The sequence below is a fragment of the Styela clava genome, chromosome 3, assembly GCF_964204865.1.
Source record: "Styela clava chromosome 3, kaStyClav1.hap1.2, whole genome shotgun sequence".
In the NCBI taxonomy this organism is placed as follows: Eukaryota; Metazoa; Chordata; class Ascidiacea; order Stolidobranchia; family Styelidae; genus Styela; species Styela clava.
In genome coordinates, this window is record NC_135252.1 from 24369122 (window position 1) to 24385154 (window position 16033).

Sequence of the window (16033 nt, forward strand, 5' to 3'; positions counted from 1 at the left end):
AAGGGCGCTGCTGCGTCATTTATTACTTCATAGATATTTTGTGATACTTTTGAACGTAGTAGAAGTTTAATTCTTCGTCTATCTCTATAGCGAAACCTGAATTTTTATTATTACTTATCGATCACGATAAGTATGTTGATAGGTATGTCTGACTGTTTGTTTGATGCAGGCGATATCTCACGAAAGCGAGGTTGCATCTGCTCCAAATTTTGCATGTGCATTTATCATATCTCGGACCAGAAGCCTATTGATTATGAATGAATTATGTCGTATAATTAGCAAGTTATTAATTAATTAGTGATGGGGCACACGGTGTCACTATGGAGTAAGAGCGGATGAATCGAAACCGCAGTTTCCGTTATGGGGTTTCCCTAACTTTCGATCGATAAGTCTTCGGTCTCCGACCGATATTCTCGTTCTCTTCTTTATTACAAAGCGCAAAAAATGCAACAAAAATTGAGAAAACGAGAATATCGGTCAGAGACCGACGACTTATCGATCGAAACTGCGGTTTCGATTCATGACTCTATAGTGACACCGCGTGTCTCATCACTAATTAATTAATTACTCGCTAATTATACGACATAATTCATCAAAATCAATAGGCTTCTTGCCGAGATATGATGAATGCACATGCAAAATTTGGAGCAGATTCAACTTTGCCTTCGTGAGATATCGCGTTCATCTAACACCTATCAACATACTTACCAATCTTAAGATCGATAAGTAACAATCCGGCCCGTTGTGTAATTCATTCTGGCCCGCCTGATGCTGCCACAACCAAACTAAAATCTAAACTGAATTTTGATGTTTTAACTAAAAAACAGCTCAAGGAATTTGTTGAGATTGCGATTAAATTTAGTTTTGGCACGAGGTTTGTTGTTTCCACTTTTGCTTTGTAAATATTGTTCATAAAATTCAACATTCTACGTCGTAGGTTTTCAAAGTGCTCCGTACGGAGCCCCAGTGCTCCGCGAAAGAAACCCAGGGGCTTCGCGAGCTATTCGATTATATTTCAAAATACTGACTTGGCTAATTTTGTAGTTGTTCAAAGAAGCTTTGATAAAATTTGACAACAATATAGCCTCGAAATAAGGCAAAAAGGCGGAATTAAAAATTGACATTATTTATAAGCTGGAGCGCAGCCAGGATTCTTAAGAGAGGGGTTCGAAATTTCCGTGAAACGTTCTTCGCGATTAGAAAAATCGGATAACGAGATTTTTGTTGCGTAAAATATTCAATTCATGAACGATGCAAGCATTAAAATTGTCTTGTCGTAATAATTTAATTGTGCTCATCGTTACTCACGTTTGATTCGAGAGTACTATTAGGATTACTAAAATGAAAGAATATACTAATCTAAAATAACATAAAACAAACTGTCAACTATAAATAAATTGGAGTCGTATTTTTGCGATCTTGGGATTTGTCAAACTTGATCTGTTCTTTCGCACTCGAGATTATTTTTATGCAAGATATCGCCGTTCAAAAAATCACAAGGTCTGGGCAAAATACGAATGATTGAAATTCATTTTATTGCATGCGGCTCCGTCGTTATGTTTCAGAATAAAAAAAGGTACATCGCGCGAACAATTGACTGTGTTACGATTTCGCAACCCTAACCTAACATAATACCAAATTTTGTGATTTACAATGCCTATAAAAGCGTTTTTAATCTGACGTGAGTCTGCTAAAAACCAAACTTATAGTGTGATCTTCCATTTTAAGTTTTAATATTTTAGAATGCCGTTTTTCAATCAAGAAATTTAAGTTGCGGATTTACCTCTTTATTATTATTTTTAGCATTTCGTCGAGAATAAACACCGGCGTAAAGATGTTTAAAAACACGCCATGCTGACGAAAACAATCGGCGATTGTAACAAAATGCAATCGCGCACGTTATTAGCGACCTTTTAAGTCTTCCGAAAATGTCAAAAGGGAAAAGATTCGACCCCTAATTTATTATTATGCTTGTCAAGTTTACAGCTTTAGTATATATAATTTATCTTTGAAATTTAGATTTATTTATGACTTGTATTAACCCTATTAAAAAAGGTTTAGCATTTAAATTAAGTAAAGTACTTTTAACTTACTCAGGAATATTAATCTGAAACTAACAATTTCAACATTTCTTTTGGGGCTCCGTGAACAATAGTCAACCTTTTCAAGGGCTCCGCAACACCAAAAGTTTGAGAACCCCTGTTCTACGTCACACTTACATGACCCGTCAGACTAGGTGGGCATCATTTTTGGCACCTTGTCGAAAAGCCTTGCCCACCCCTGCTTTAGATGTATGACTCTACTCTAAAGTACATACACATTCGCAAACCTGTATTCATTCCTCTCAGCGACCCCAAATATTCCATTTCTCTAACCAATGCAGCGACATCTATATCATTTACTGCGTCTTCGATTGTTTAATATTTGGCAGACGTGCAAGTGGTTCACGTAGTCGCTACGATCGCCAGATCTACATAGGGCGGTAACAGTATAAATCTAACGATACGCAACGGGCACCGCATAATTCTCTTTAAACAAGTTACGTTTTAGGGCCTTAAAATATATGAATTAATTATGTTTACTTAAAAAATCTTGGTATATTATTTCTACATTTCACGACCAAGGCTCGTTTCCTATTGCATCAAGGCCTACGTGGGCAGCCTGCATACCGATCTATATAGTCTGCAATAGTTCATTCTTTTTCAAATACGTTCTGTGTGATTTCCGATGATAATGGAATTATGATTAGGCAAAGCGAAGCAAGATAATTCATATTTACTATTTATTCATTCCCCAATGGTGCGTCTGCAAGATGTTGACATTGAATATTGGCAAAGCTAGTTTCATCTACTTTATCAAATTCTTTAACTTACCCTTTATATCTTTGATATTATTAACATGCCATGTCTTGAATATCAACACTCACTCATTCAGTTTTTGATTTTTCAAGTTGAGCTTGTTGTAGTCGATTCGAGATTATTTCTACCTCTTCATTCGGCACTGGCCTGGATGTCGGCACTGGTCGATTTTCAGTTGTGTTTGATACTTCAAGTTTTTTACAGTTGCCGTATCGATAGTTAACCAATCCGGAATCTTTTGGTTTCTGATTTATACAACACAGTAAAGTCTGAACCAGGGATATGCAAACTGCGGCCCGCAAGGAAAAATTGTGCGGCATGCGGAGAAGTGCAATTTTCGAATGATGTTTCACACGGAATTTGTTTAAGTCTGAAAAGCAGTAATCTATCCATTTTTAACTCATCATTTCGGCAAGGACCCCTAACAATGTTGTGCGCTCAATAAAAAATGAAAAAAAAAATTGGTTTCTGCAACTACTAGAAACGCTATCTTAAATAAAGGCGTGGCCCGCTGCTTCACCCAGTTACTTGTATGTGGCCCTTCTGTAATAAAGGTTGCACACCCCTGGACCAAACTGTGACACGAAACACATGCCTTGAATCCTGGAGAGAGCATGTGGAAGCACTGTGTAGGGCCGATTCGTCATTGGTACTAACAAGCGGAACTAGATAGATAGATAGATAGTTTATTTCGAAAACTCCATAACGAACCTAAATTAAAAATGGAGAATTCTGGAGGGCAAGCAAAACCTACAAAAAAGTTTAAAACATGAAGTATCTCATGTGCCTGCCCACCAGCACGCACACAAAAACACAAGCCCAATTAAATGAGGCTTGGGCCAAACTTAACAAACAAAATACACGATAGTAATAAACTTTCGGGCTGTTGTACTCTCTTTCAACAATTACGTTGATAATGACCAATACCCACAACCTCATGCAAAGATAATGTGGGGAGTGGAATGTAATAAATTTGCGACGATAGTCATACTCATGAAGCCATGAAAGCTTTAAGAAAAAACAAGCCATGAAAAACTACACTGATTGCTAGATTGGGCATTGCGGAAAAGGTGATAAGTGGTTTAATATACAAACAAACGCAAAACCATGGCGGCAAATTCGGTGTGCGGACACTCATAAAAGCAATTATTAGGAAAAACACTAATCACACGTGAGCAGGTCTGTAGCCTAATTGATACATTGACGCGGCCAACATTGTTAAAACAGTACCGGTATACACACAGAGAGAACAAATCAAAAATATGCCACTAAATGAATGTTTAATAATGTTACACTGTAAGTTACACTGCAAACTATTTACACATATATAGTTGAATACTCAGTATTCAAGCGGAATTTCGAGAAATAGCAATATATCATACTCTGTCACAAAATAAAATATCTGAATCAATCCCTGATGTATTCATCTTTCGATTCTGTTATGATGTCCGTATGTTGCCTTTATGCTGCCATGTAATTTCATATTTCGGCCTTTACTTGTTGATATTCCTTAAGTGCTGGTTCATTGTTGTCAATCTAATCTTTCTGCGCCGTTCAAAAATGCGTGACATCACAATCACGCCACAGAGCTTGCCAAATATACGTCCGATCCCCCAAAGGCCAAAATGGCATCAGCCACTTTTTACCAACTTTAGATTGTATAAAGGTAAAAAATTTGTAAATGTGGATGTGTCGGATTTATGATGTAAAATATCTAACCAAAAATAATGAGTGTTCACCTGATTAAAAGAGAAAATTTTTTGAACACTGACATTGTAACGTCCCTACGTAAAAGTAGGGACAGAGCAGGAATACACATTTTAGTAGGAACATACCGGGATCGCGATTTCTTTTTTCAAGTCGAGATCGAAATTCACCCAATATAATTCTACGTTTGTAAAAGCAATGACAATTGGATTGAGCTAACCAGGCCGCAGACGACAAAGATTAAGTGATTGCTTTTATCTGGTCACATACTCACCAGTCGGTGGCAAGATATTGACCACCTTCGAAGTTCGAAAAATCTCCGTATATTATGTCAACACAATTATTTTGCTGTAATCAGTTTTTATTTTAATCTTCTATTCAATGGCAAATTCAGACGTTTTACCCACGGTATCGGAAAGTTTGAAATAATTTTATTTTATTGCATACAAATTCGATTTCCACGGAATTTACCTCATTCCAAACTGGAAATTTGCCTAATGCCGTCACAATTATTTGGCTGTAAACGGTAATTCAAAGTTTCCTCCTCCTTCCTGAACCCCTGCAGCATCCTGTATTTTCTTTTTTTGCGTCTACCAGGAATAGCTGGTACGTTTATCTGGAAGTTGTTTATCTTGCTTTTCAGATACCTGGGAATGCTTGCTTTTATAAACGTTTGAAAAACTAACCAAATACTACATATTTACGGTTTATTATGATCTACGACTTTTTTTTCAGTAAGATATTAAGTTTCTTTCCCAAACCTTGCTGAGGAAACGTAACGAATCTGATAGCATCTGAACATAGAAAAATCATGCCTATCGTCCGTACCAATTGTTTGCAAACTTTTTAGTATCGCCATCTTTAAATCCAATTACCAATCGCTCAATAACTCCTTCCACAGAAATGGAATCTCTAACTCTTAAATAATTTACTTCGGCAGGAACATCACTCAAGTAAGCCACATTTAACAAAAAAATCATTGTTTTTCGTTTGATTGCACATATATGTTACTTTTGTTCTTCCTCCCCTTTCAAGTATCATAGTTACTTCATCTCGCAGCTGGAGCAAACGATTCGAAACCTTCCAGCGTGATTCCGTGTGTAACAAAGGCACCTTAAAATTGATACAAACTACTTCACAGAGCGCTGCAAATATTCTTGACGTTGTTTCATTTTCACAAATGTAATTAACAATTTTCAAAGGAAAGCGGTAGATCATGCAATGAGTGAACAAAACACGAAGAGCTTCATTGTTGAGAAGCACTTTGAAGCCCGAGTTGTACCCAATCATAGAAGGGGCACCATCTGTACAGATGCCAACAAGTTGTTCCCAATCGAGCACATGTTTCTCGAAAAACAATTTCACAATTTTGATGACGTCTTACCCTTTACATGTAGTTGGAAGAGGTTCCAAAAATGAATATTGCTCTTTGATGTCGTTTTCGGAAATGAATCGAGAGTAAATTAGTAATTAGGCAAAGGAGGAAACATCTGTAGATTCGTCCACTTGTAAAGCGAACAGTGGAGTGACTGGTCCTTAAATTTTTTACTATTTGCTGTAAGATGTCGTCACTTCAGAATAAGATTTTTGATGGTGTTGTTTGAAAGCGAATTTATCTTCATTTTCGTAGATTGCAGCTTCCCCAATATTGAATTTGTTGCATCAAATAAGCAGGGCTTAATCAGTTCCTCGCCGATGATGTGAAGATTTTTCGCCCTGGATATCCGGAAGGCAACGCGACGATACCTCCGATGCCGGATTGCTTTGACGTGCCCACATTCCCTGGAATTGAAACGTCGATTTTTTTAAATATGAGATTTTCGTTGGAAATAATCGACCGTTTTTCTTGCCAAGTCGCCATGACAAGACCTAAAGTGTTTCTCCAGTTTGCTCGATTTCATGCTTTCCTGGGTAAGTACTTTACAGCAAATGACACATTGCAACTTTTCAATAGAATTTTCAATGACACTTACGAATTTTAAAACAGTTCTTTTCGTTGAAGACATCTCAACAGTTCTCAAATTGCACAGGATTAAACTGCAGTGCAGCTGCAATAACAGCGAAGACCGTTCACACCCTCGCTTCCAACTTCCAGATTATAGAAAACTTGTCGACTTACCGGTTTTCAACGATATAATGCTGTCGCCTGTTGAACCTTGCGATCGCCTCATATTTGGCATATAATCTGTACGGTATTGTTCTCTCCCTAATAACTTCGCGACTGACTAAATTGTGATGTAACAATGCTCCGTGACTATAGGCGGATGATGCACGTTCAGTTTTTCCGAGTCCGGCAAAAAGCGTGGATAAAATAAAAGAAATTGTTGAGAAAGTGAACATCCAAACTACCCCCAAAAGTGCCCCAGTTTGGAAACCACTGCCTTAAAGCGTACTCTTCGAACTATGTACTGCCCCATTTCCCCCTTGGATAGAGGATCTCATATTGGAGGCATTCATCCTCGGGCCTTCCAATATTGGCATTATCGTGTAGAACCGCTAACAACATTCTACAATCTAGAAAAAACATTATCCTGTTATAACTTGTTGGACACATCAGTGTACATAACGATTGTTTCAATATTATGTTGTTGTTGTTAAATTATTCTTCTCCCTCGTCATGATGAAATCGCTTTTCTCTGCGCGCAGACCAGTGATTGACAATACTCCGCCTATACCTTTGCAATATGCCGCAAGCAGCAAACTCAGCGTTTATTCAATACTTTTACCGAGACCTTTAAAAATATGAAATACAATATATTAGTAGGTTTTTAGAAACGTGTCTGATGTGTCATTAAATGATGTAGGCCGCGAGCCGAGGCCCTGAAAAACGCCTAGAAAGTGAGTTTCGTAGCGCACATCAGGTAACTACCTGAAAATGATTTTAAAATGTTCCTTAAAAATTTAGTAACAAATATTGCCTTGTTCCCACTTCCAAAAGTTGCACGTTTTACGGAAAAGACGCTTTTACTACAAGAAATATGTGCTACGATCTGTCCTATATTCTCTACATTTTCGGCACTGAACAATGACTTCTGCATGACGTAACAATTGAATTAAACCAGCTGTTAGCGAGCGGATGAATATTAGTTATTTCTGCTCGACCTTGCGCTGAGTTGGGCAGGCTTTCCATAGCCCTGTTTAGTTATTATTAGTTAAGTTATGCTAAGACGTTGTTGAAAAATGTATAAGTAAATTATTAAACACTTGTAGATCCTTACCACGGATATGGGCCGTGAGACGAAACCATGAAAACGCCCAGAAAATGAGTTTCGTAGCGCACATCTGGTAACTAAATAAATTCTTCAGTTTTGTGTGAAAACGAACATAATGAACGCATTACAGCTTGTTCCACAATCCTGGTGCGAAATTGAATATAAGAGGTTCCCGGAAATTCAATAACCATAAGTTTACAACGCATACATAAGAACTATACAATTCGAGAGCCCTACAGCACACTAACACAAATGTATTCCTGTAATGTTTTGCCTGACCAAAATCGGACTTCCTCAGTCAATCATAATTTATTAGGTAGATTACGAAAAATATGGCATACATGTAACCAACAACAAAAAATACTTTAATTGTGTGACAGGAGTCGGGAGTGACCTCGAAAGCAGCGACACCAACAACGCTGATTCACATTTGAGAATAAATTTTATGTAATAACCACAAGCAGTTTACAACAAGAACAGCATAAAAAGCTACATCCATTTTATAGAAGCTATCAAGTATCAAACGTATTTATTTTTAAGCAATGAAGTCACAAATTAACATCGTGAGCACGAAAACACAAATAAATCAGTTATTTCTCACTTAGAAATTTACCGCAAAAGTCAAGAAAATTAAATGAATGTACAATATGTACATAACATAGTGAACAGAAATATTACAATTTACAATTAATCTTTTTTTAGTTTATGTGGTTATGTATTTGAACAAAGGCAATAATATTTCTAGAAACAGGACTACGACACTAACAAATGTCCGAAAAAAAACAACAAATGTATGATACTTATTAAATCAACTGTAATATCTAATTCACTTTCTTCTGAATTGTTTTCGAAATCCACTATCTCAAAAATCGAATTTTCCTCTATAGGTGTACTGTGATTTCTGCAGTCAATACAAAAACAAAAATCTGTGCAATTTAAGTTGATTTTGGCACACTTTCATAAATTATTTTGACTATTTTTCTTTGCAGTTTGCCAACTCAAGAACTGATTTGAGGGCCACATGCTTTTTCAGTGAATCATTGTTGGGTGGAGAGTATAATCCTTATGTTTGACAGTGTTAAATAGACGTGCCCTGGTACCGGTATCATTTACATTCTTCATATCCTCTTCAAATTCCTCAGCTTTATTTATTAATACCTCGTTAACCTCAAAAGATCTTCATAGTCGAGGGAAAAAAATGAATTGAAAATCTCAATGAAGTCTCCAACATGAATTTGATGGGCAGTTCCAATTGCAGAAAAGTATACCTCATATACCTTTAAGCTTCAAGACTTCTTGTTTAATCCATTTTATAGCACTGATAGCAGCAGGGATCAGAGCCTGCGTTAGGTCGGATTGGTGGAACATTGCCGTTTTCTTTTGTAGTACAGTATCTAAAATAAGGAAGAAAATAATATTTGGAGCAGCATGATTTTAAAAATACCCCTAAATACTAACTAATACCTTGAATACATAATGCATTTTATCTGATGTACTAAATGAGCGTATATATGCTCATTGCATGTTCTACAGTCCACTCCAGCAGTGTTTGCATACCATTACTAGACTATATCTACACTAAATTTTGATATATCACAGTCTGAAATGTCCTATGACAGTATGAGTATGGACTATAGACTATATTTTGAAACATCAACTGTTTGTCTACAACTTCATTTCTCACCTCTCAATCATTTCCAATGCTACATTTCTTTCCACTCCGGCATAACTTATCATTACTTCCCAGGTTCTTGTCGACTCTATGAATTTAGATTTAGACCAACCGACATTAGTAAAATTGATTAATTTCTTCTCTTTCACACAACCGTGCATAACAGAAACAGCCATTCATTTCTATTTCCAAATATGCTGTGGCCTATATAGTAGTATAAGTCTGCTGAATAGTCAAGAAGAGTCATTAAATTAATCATAAACATTTCATGCAAGCCAGAAAATATCGTTGTTTGTGACATATTACAGTATTATTCTAGGTCTAGCCTTCCTTGGAGTTACCGCACCGTACCTATTTAACAACGTCTTATGAGCTAGTGCTCAACTAAAATTGCTATTTATGGCAAGGATATACAAGTGTTTAATATCTTACCTATACTTTTCAACACCTCCTTAGAATAACTGGACTAATATTACCGGTAACTGAAAAAAACTATGGAAAGGCTACTCAACGCAAAAGCGAGCAGTTGAGTACATCTGATATTCATCCGACCACTGGGGATCCACCTACAGCTGACTAACTTGACTGTTACGTCGTGCAGAAGTCTGCGTTCATTGGCCCATGATACCGGAAAAGCAGAGAAAATAGGACAGATGGTAACACATATTTATTGTAGTAAAAGCGTATTTTCTGTAAAACGTGCAACTTTTGGAAGTGGGAACAAGGCAATATTTCTTACTAAATTTCTAAGGAACATTTTAAAATCATTTTCAGTTAGTTACCTGATGTGCGCTACGAAACTGAAAGATAAATGGCCTCGGCTCGCGGCCTAATGTAGTGGTAAACTGATCTCGCCCATTTTTCTCTCAGACTTTCTATTGCTGATGTCCTTCTCTTGGTTTCTTGCACATGTTACATTTTCAAAACCGAATTTTCCCACAGTCGTAGCCAAATTGCTCATGTGTATCCTTGGGGTTTGCAATGCCTTCAATATTCTGAAGTTGTTCATACGTGTGCAACGGATTACTCTGCAAAAATCACTTGATGCCTGTGTAAATTCGAAATTAATAGATAAAAAATTTGATATAGATTCGTTAGGTAATATTAATGAAACAGATAATTTGGAATATGAGTTCTTGCGAATTCTCTTTGAACTTGGGTTTTCAAAAACAAGAAGGTGGCGACAGGTTACTTACCATCCCTATCACTCCAACGCTCTGCGGTTTAACGTGACCTCCGAATCTACCACAAAGCTTCATATTTTTCTTGGCGCGTCTAGCCCACAGTATTATATCTTAGTTTGCATTACAGATGAGGTGTCAAAAAATACAGAGAATAACATTTAGAGCCAGAGTTCGATTACCTTGGACATTTGGCCTAGCCTTCCAATTTTATTAATTTTTTTATGAGTTTTCAAATGAAGTCTCTCGCTTGATAGGTCACATATTCTTATGAAGTTTTCTGTAAAATTAAACAGTTGGTGACACTAATTCCATATTTTAGTCGTGTCTGCAATATCTGAATCCGCAGACAGTTCGTTATGAAATCAGGCCAAGCTCATTTTAGACAGGGATTGCCCACCACTGATCTAGGACACCCGCCATATGCCGCACTATGATTTCCTTTACAATGTAAACATACTCTCTCTGCTTTTTCACATTCATTGGTAAGGTGACGTCCTCCGCACCTCGCGTCAATCCCGACAATTTTTGGAAATATGTCCAAAAGACTGGCAGTTAACACATCTTAGTGGTGGCGGATTGTATACTCGTACTGCAAATCTTGAGTACCCCACATGTACGACTGAAGGCAAGCGGGTAGTATCGAAAAATAACAGAACGGATAAACTTGGAGTTGCTTCAGTATTATTTAATGAAGTATTGTTTGTCTTTCGTACCTTAAATCTCTGCGACGTTATGACGTGTTGATCGCTTAGAAAGCTTAATAGCTCGGAGTCAGATATGTCAATCGGCACTAATTACACCTTCGACTGAACTTTTGTTTGTTTTTATTCTTCCGCTTTAATATTAATTTTCGCGTCACCCAATTGTTTATGATTTAACAGTTTCGTCATTTGGGATTTGCCACAACGATCTACCAATAGTTCTCCACTAGCCAAAACTTTCACGATTTTGTATTCACCGATTTGTTCACGTAACCATTTATTAACTGCATTAGGATTGTATGTCCTTATTGGACGGTCAACACCTGACACCACAACGCGGAATTGGTTACTTTCCGCATCTGTCGTTTTAGTTAATGCAACATTTCTCAATTTGATTGAAGGCCCAATTTCATCCTCACCCCGACGTTTATTTGTTTGTTCTTCGATTCCATACATATCCCACTTTACCGGCCGCAGCCGATAAAATTGGTGAAAATATTAAGTTTCCCAATAAGAAATAGGAATAAATACAACTCACAATTTTCCTTGTAGTATATGGGTAGTATCGTTATGAAGTAATTCCCGACTCCGTCAGACGTCCTCACGCGAGCGCCGTCTAGATGCAAATGTGCAAACCTATGCCGGCATTTCGTGCTTGGAAATTTAAAAAACAAAGTGAGTGATTGCCATAAAATCGATTATATATTACGTCTACGCAATAATGTAAACAACGATTGTCAGTTCTCAAAGTTTACAGAAGTATTTTTCTCACCTTTAGTCAATTGCCTAAAGCCCTAAACAGCAGAAAAATATCACTGCACCTGTGACGACGAAGCTTCATCATGGAAAAAGTCACTGGCGATTCGATTGAACATATACTGGTAAATATATTTGAATGCATAATCTTTTTATACGAACCCTCACTCTCTCCAACTTCTGCACCACATATCCTGCTTTTTTGAATGAGGTTCACTGCCTCTTTTTATGGAAGGCACTGCAACTTAAACTACGGCACTGCGGTTAAAACTATTTTTTTGCCTTTCTTATAATAAGATTCCAGTCTTTCTACTTTAACATAACTTTCTGTCCGCTGCAGATTAATGGTATTTTGCGGTTCTACAGGAGAAATCAGATCGAGTTAGTTTAACAAATTTAACCCATAAACTGAACATCTGAAAACTGTTTGTGATATAAACAGCGAGAATATAAACAGTATATGAAATGGGCCGCTGTGTGGAAAAATGCTTTTTACAACAATGCTCATAAAATTGTTCATTTCTAAACTCTTGCCACAGAGGGCCACTTGGTGAAAAATGCAGTGGATTGCTTGAATAGCTACACCCAAGCCAAAAATCTGTTTCGGAGACGCCCTACCAAACACTCTTCCTGACCGCATGGCACTGATACCAACTTATGCCGGTCGAAATCTGCGCGTTCGACACAATTTTCTAAATCACAAAATATATCCATTCCAGACGTTGTTCTTTTCAGTGAAATTGAATCCAATAATTCTTCCGTGATGTTCAACTTCTTATCTACGCCTCGAACAAATACGGCACATATATGGCAATATCCGTGCTCTCGTCTATCGCCAGTGAAAAGGCTTCAAGTTTTTTTTCATATGACGAAACTTGTTGGTACGAGTCAGCTGACATTTACGTCTTTGTATGTGCCACTCAAAATCGGATTCGTACACCAGGTTTACTTCCACGAAAGCTCCAGCCCTAAAGTGTAATGCGACGCACCTATCTGTTTACTCTTTTGTCTTTTTAAACGGTCTTTGCAGATTCTGGCATGAGTCTCTGCAATTCGCTTTGCATCCTTTTCTATTAGTTGCAGTGTGGCTTTGTGCTTCTATTATTACATCGGCTCTATTACATCTACTCCGCCTCCTTGGCTCAAACAATAGTTAAGAGTAGCAAGTTGTCTGCGAGTAGGCCAAAGTGAGAGCAACACTACACTGCTCAAACGTTTTTGGACGATGATTGTTATCTTTCAGAAACTTGGATAGTTCTGCAGGAAGAGAAAAACGTGACTCGTCACTTTCCCTCGAGATAGCCAACGTACCTCAGTGTGGTGAACGAGAACTTAACTTTGAAAATAAGAATCCATTTCTTTGCATAACTGCGTAATGATTGACAGCGCGACATTGCACAAAGTTAATAGTTTCGTCAGCGACTTTGAGAGTTTCATTAAATAATGAATACAGCGTTTTTGATACGAGCGCGCGCCTGTGTATTGTGTGGCTGTGATATGTGAAGCGTCTCCTTTAAGAAAACATCTTAAACCAGAATTGCACCACATCATAGCAGGATGCGCGCAAGGACATTTACCGATCCTTGACGGCAAGACTGGTGCTTATTCTATTGTATGGTTGTACTGTTTCTTCGTACATACCGAATCGTAGCCTCTTATTTTGCGTGCAAATAAGCCGACGATACCTATCAAGATCGAAAAGTAATCAATGAAAACGAATGGCTTAATCAAGATAGTATATTGTTTTCAAATTTGGCTTCAAAATATTTATTTACATATACATGATGACATACCTCTTCAACAAGTTCTCTTCCTCTTGCCATTATCCAGTTTAGTAGTATTTATAGTAATAGTAGTAACTTTTTAAATGAACTAACTTTTACAGAACTATCAACTATACAAATTGAAACCGGCCGGTTTTATTCAAATTTCATCACTGATATGTTAGCATTTTAGAGACTGATTTGAAAGCTTATTTATTTTGGGACCTTCTGCCGCTTCAGAAGTGGATCGCTGCACACAGATTGCCAGGGATTTTGTGCACCAAATGTGGTATTTCCTCCCTTTACTCTTCTGATAATGTTGCGCTGTATAACAGCAGAAATCCCAATTTGCGATATATCAGGATCCCTGCAGTGAGCCATCCTTGAGCGCTGAATAAAAGAAAACGGTGTAACATGCGCATGCAAGTGCGTTCATACAAAACATGCAGTGAATCTAAAAAAATTCGATGTTTGATGTTTTTAGCAATTTCATTCCAAACAAGGTTATGTTAATGCAACCATTGATTTAGAAAGGAACCTCAAGGTATACATCAACTTTCATACATATTTGATGAGAAAATCAATTTTTTGGATACACTGCGAAACTGCAAGGGAATTGATAGTGTGCACGGAGAAAAAATAATGTCAAACAAAAATAGGTGTTCCATGCTCATGCAAAAGTGACTTACGAGATCACCAAATACAGCCGCGAGAACATCTTGAGTCGGAATTCTTATGCATACATATTCCAGACCATTTTGTAGGAAACGTTTAGCAAGTTTAATCGTGTTTCTAGTTGTGAAAAGCAACCCTTCCAGAGTTGGGCTAGCTAATATTCTTTTCTCCTCTTCCTTGTACAGAACTTCCACTTCGTTCTAAAATACAAATCTAACTGGAACATATATTACAACTGCTTCAAAAGCAAAGAAATATTACTATTCACTCGCCATTCCAAAAGTTAACGAATGGAGTTCTCTTCGAGCCATTTTCGCTCATCATGTGGCGATCTAATTGGACATTTCACGCAACAGGTCACGATTTCAAACCACTTTTAAATTTAAAAAAACAAGCGGAAGACTATATAAACAACTACCTGTCGAAAAAAACATATTCTGCTGTACCAAGGTAACCGTTGACATCCTCCTTCAGTGACTGCCCATCATATCAGCTTAACACATCACTTGCACCCTCATCTAAAATATGAAGAAATGAAATAGTGAAATATCAAATTTACTGCATACATATGTAACTCTGTAACCTCAATAATTTTTCACTTTACGAGTGAATGTGAAATTAATGTGAAGTAACAAAAAAAGAAATTTTTCAGGAATACTTGCATAAAAACATACTCTACTCACATAGCTTTGAATAGGAGTTAAGTTCCATATGCACCCTACAGAGTCTTGGTATTATGCAGTGGAGTCTGGTCTGAGGTGTATAATTCTTTGATGTGAGTACAAAGTATATCATGACCCCGTTTTCACATGTACTTTGAAGTCCCAGGTTTCGACGAATACAATGAATTTCTGGCAGTCTAAAAACATGTCCTCCTACGTTTGTAAAATTGCTCATCACAGTAAAGTTAAATAGCATAAATTGGTATAACAACATGATAAAGGTATAAAATTCCTGACACAAGTACAAAAAGAGGTAGAGCGGTTTAAGTTTACCATCCACAGATGATTAGTATCAGAACAAAGAAATATTGGCTGATCCGGTTTGTATGGATTTTGAGGTATGAAGTTGGTGAAATCATGCTTTAATATGCTACCATGGATAATTTTGAAGAATCTCCGGTCACTCGAGTCACTGTCTCCCACTACAGCATTAATGTGTACATTGCGGTACTCACATACACCAAAAGTTTCCCAGAACACAGACGCCAGTATATGGGCAGGGGTGGTAGCTGTTGGCTACCAACCTAGAGGCAATGAGATCTCCTTTTTGAAATACCTTAGGTAAAACACTGCCAAATGAAGAAAAACATCATTTAGAAAGATGGCAAAAATAAGGCAAATGCAGCAAGCCACAACCAATTTCATGTTGTAATGGGAACAAAAATACTTACTTGACTTACTACAGATATGACTTGCTGACGGTTAACTTGAAGTTTGACTGACGTTCCTCTTTCCTCGTAATTTACAAATCCTACCAATTTCCCATCGCGAAATACCAAATTT

The 16033-nt window shown here is 37.3% G+C and overlaps 1 long non-coding RNA gene across 1 annotated transcript; it reads right to left on the bottom strand.

The window, feature by feature from the left end:
- Window positions 1-8067: 8067 nt before the first annotated feature.
- On the bottom strand, window positions 8068-10150 carry LOC144420954 (uncharacterized). Its single transcript, XR_013474801.1, has 2 exons — window positions 9462-10150; window positions 8068-9171 (listed from the first exon to the last, which is right to left on the bottom strand). It is a non-coding gene; the product is annotated as an uncharacterized LOC144420954 (long non-coding RNA).
- Window positions 10151-16033: the final 5883 nt, after the last annotated feature.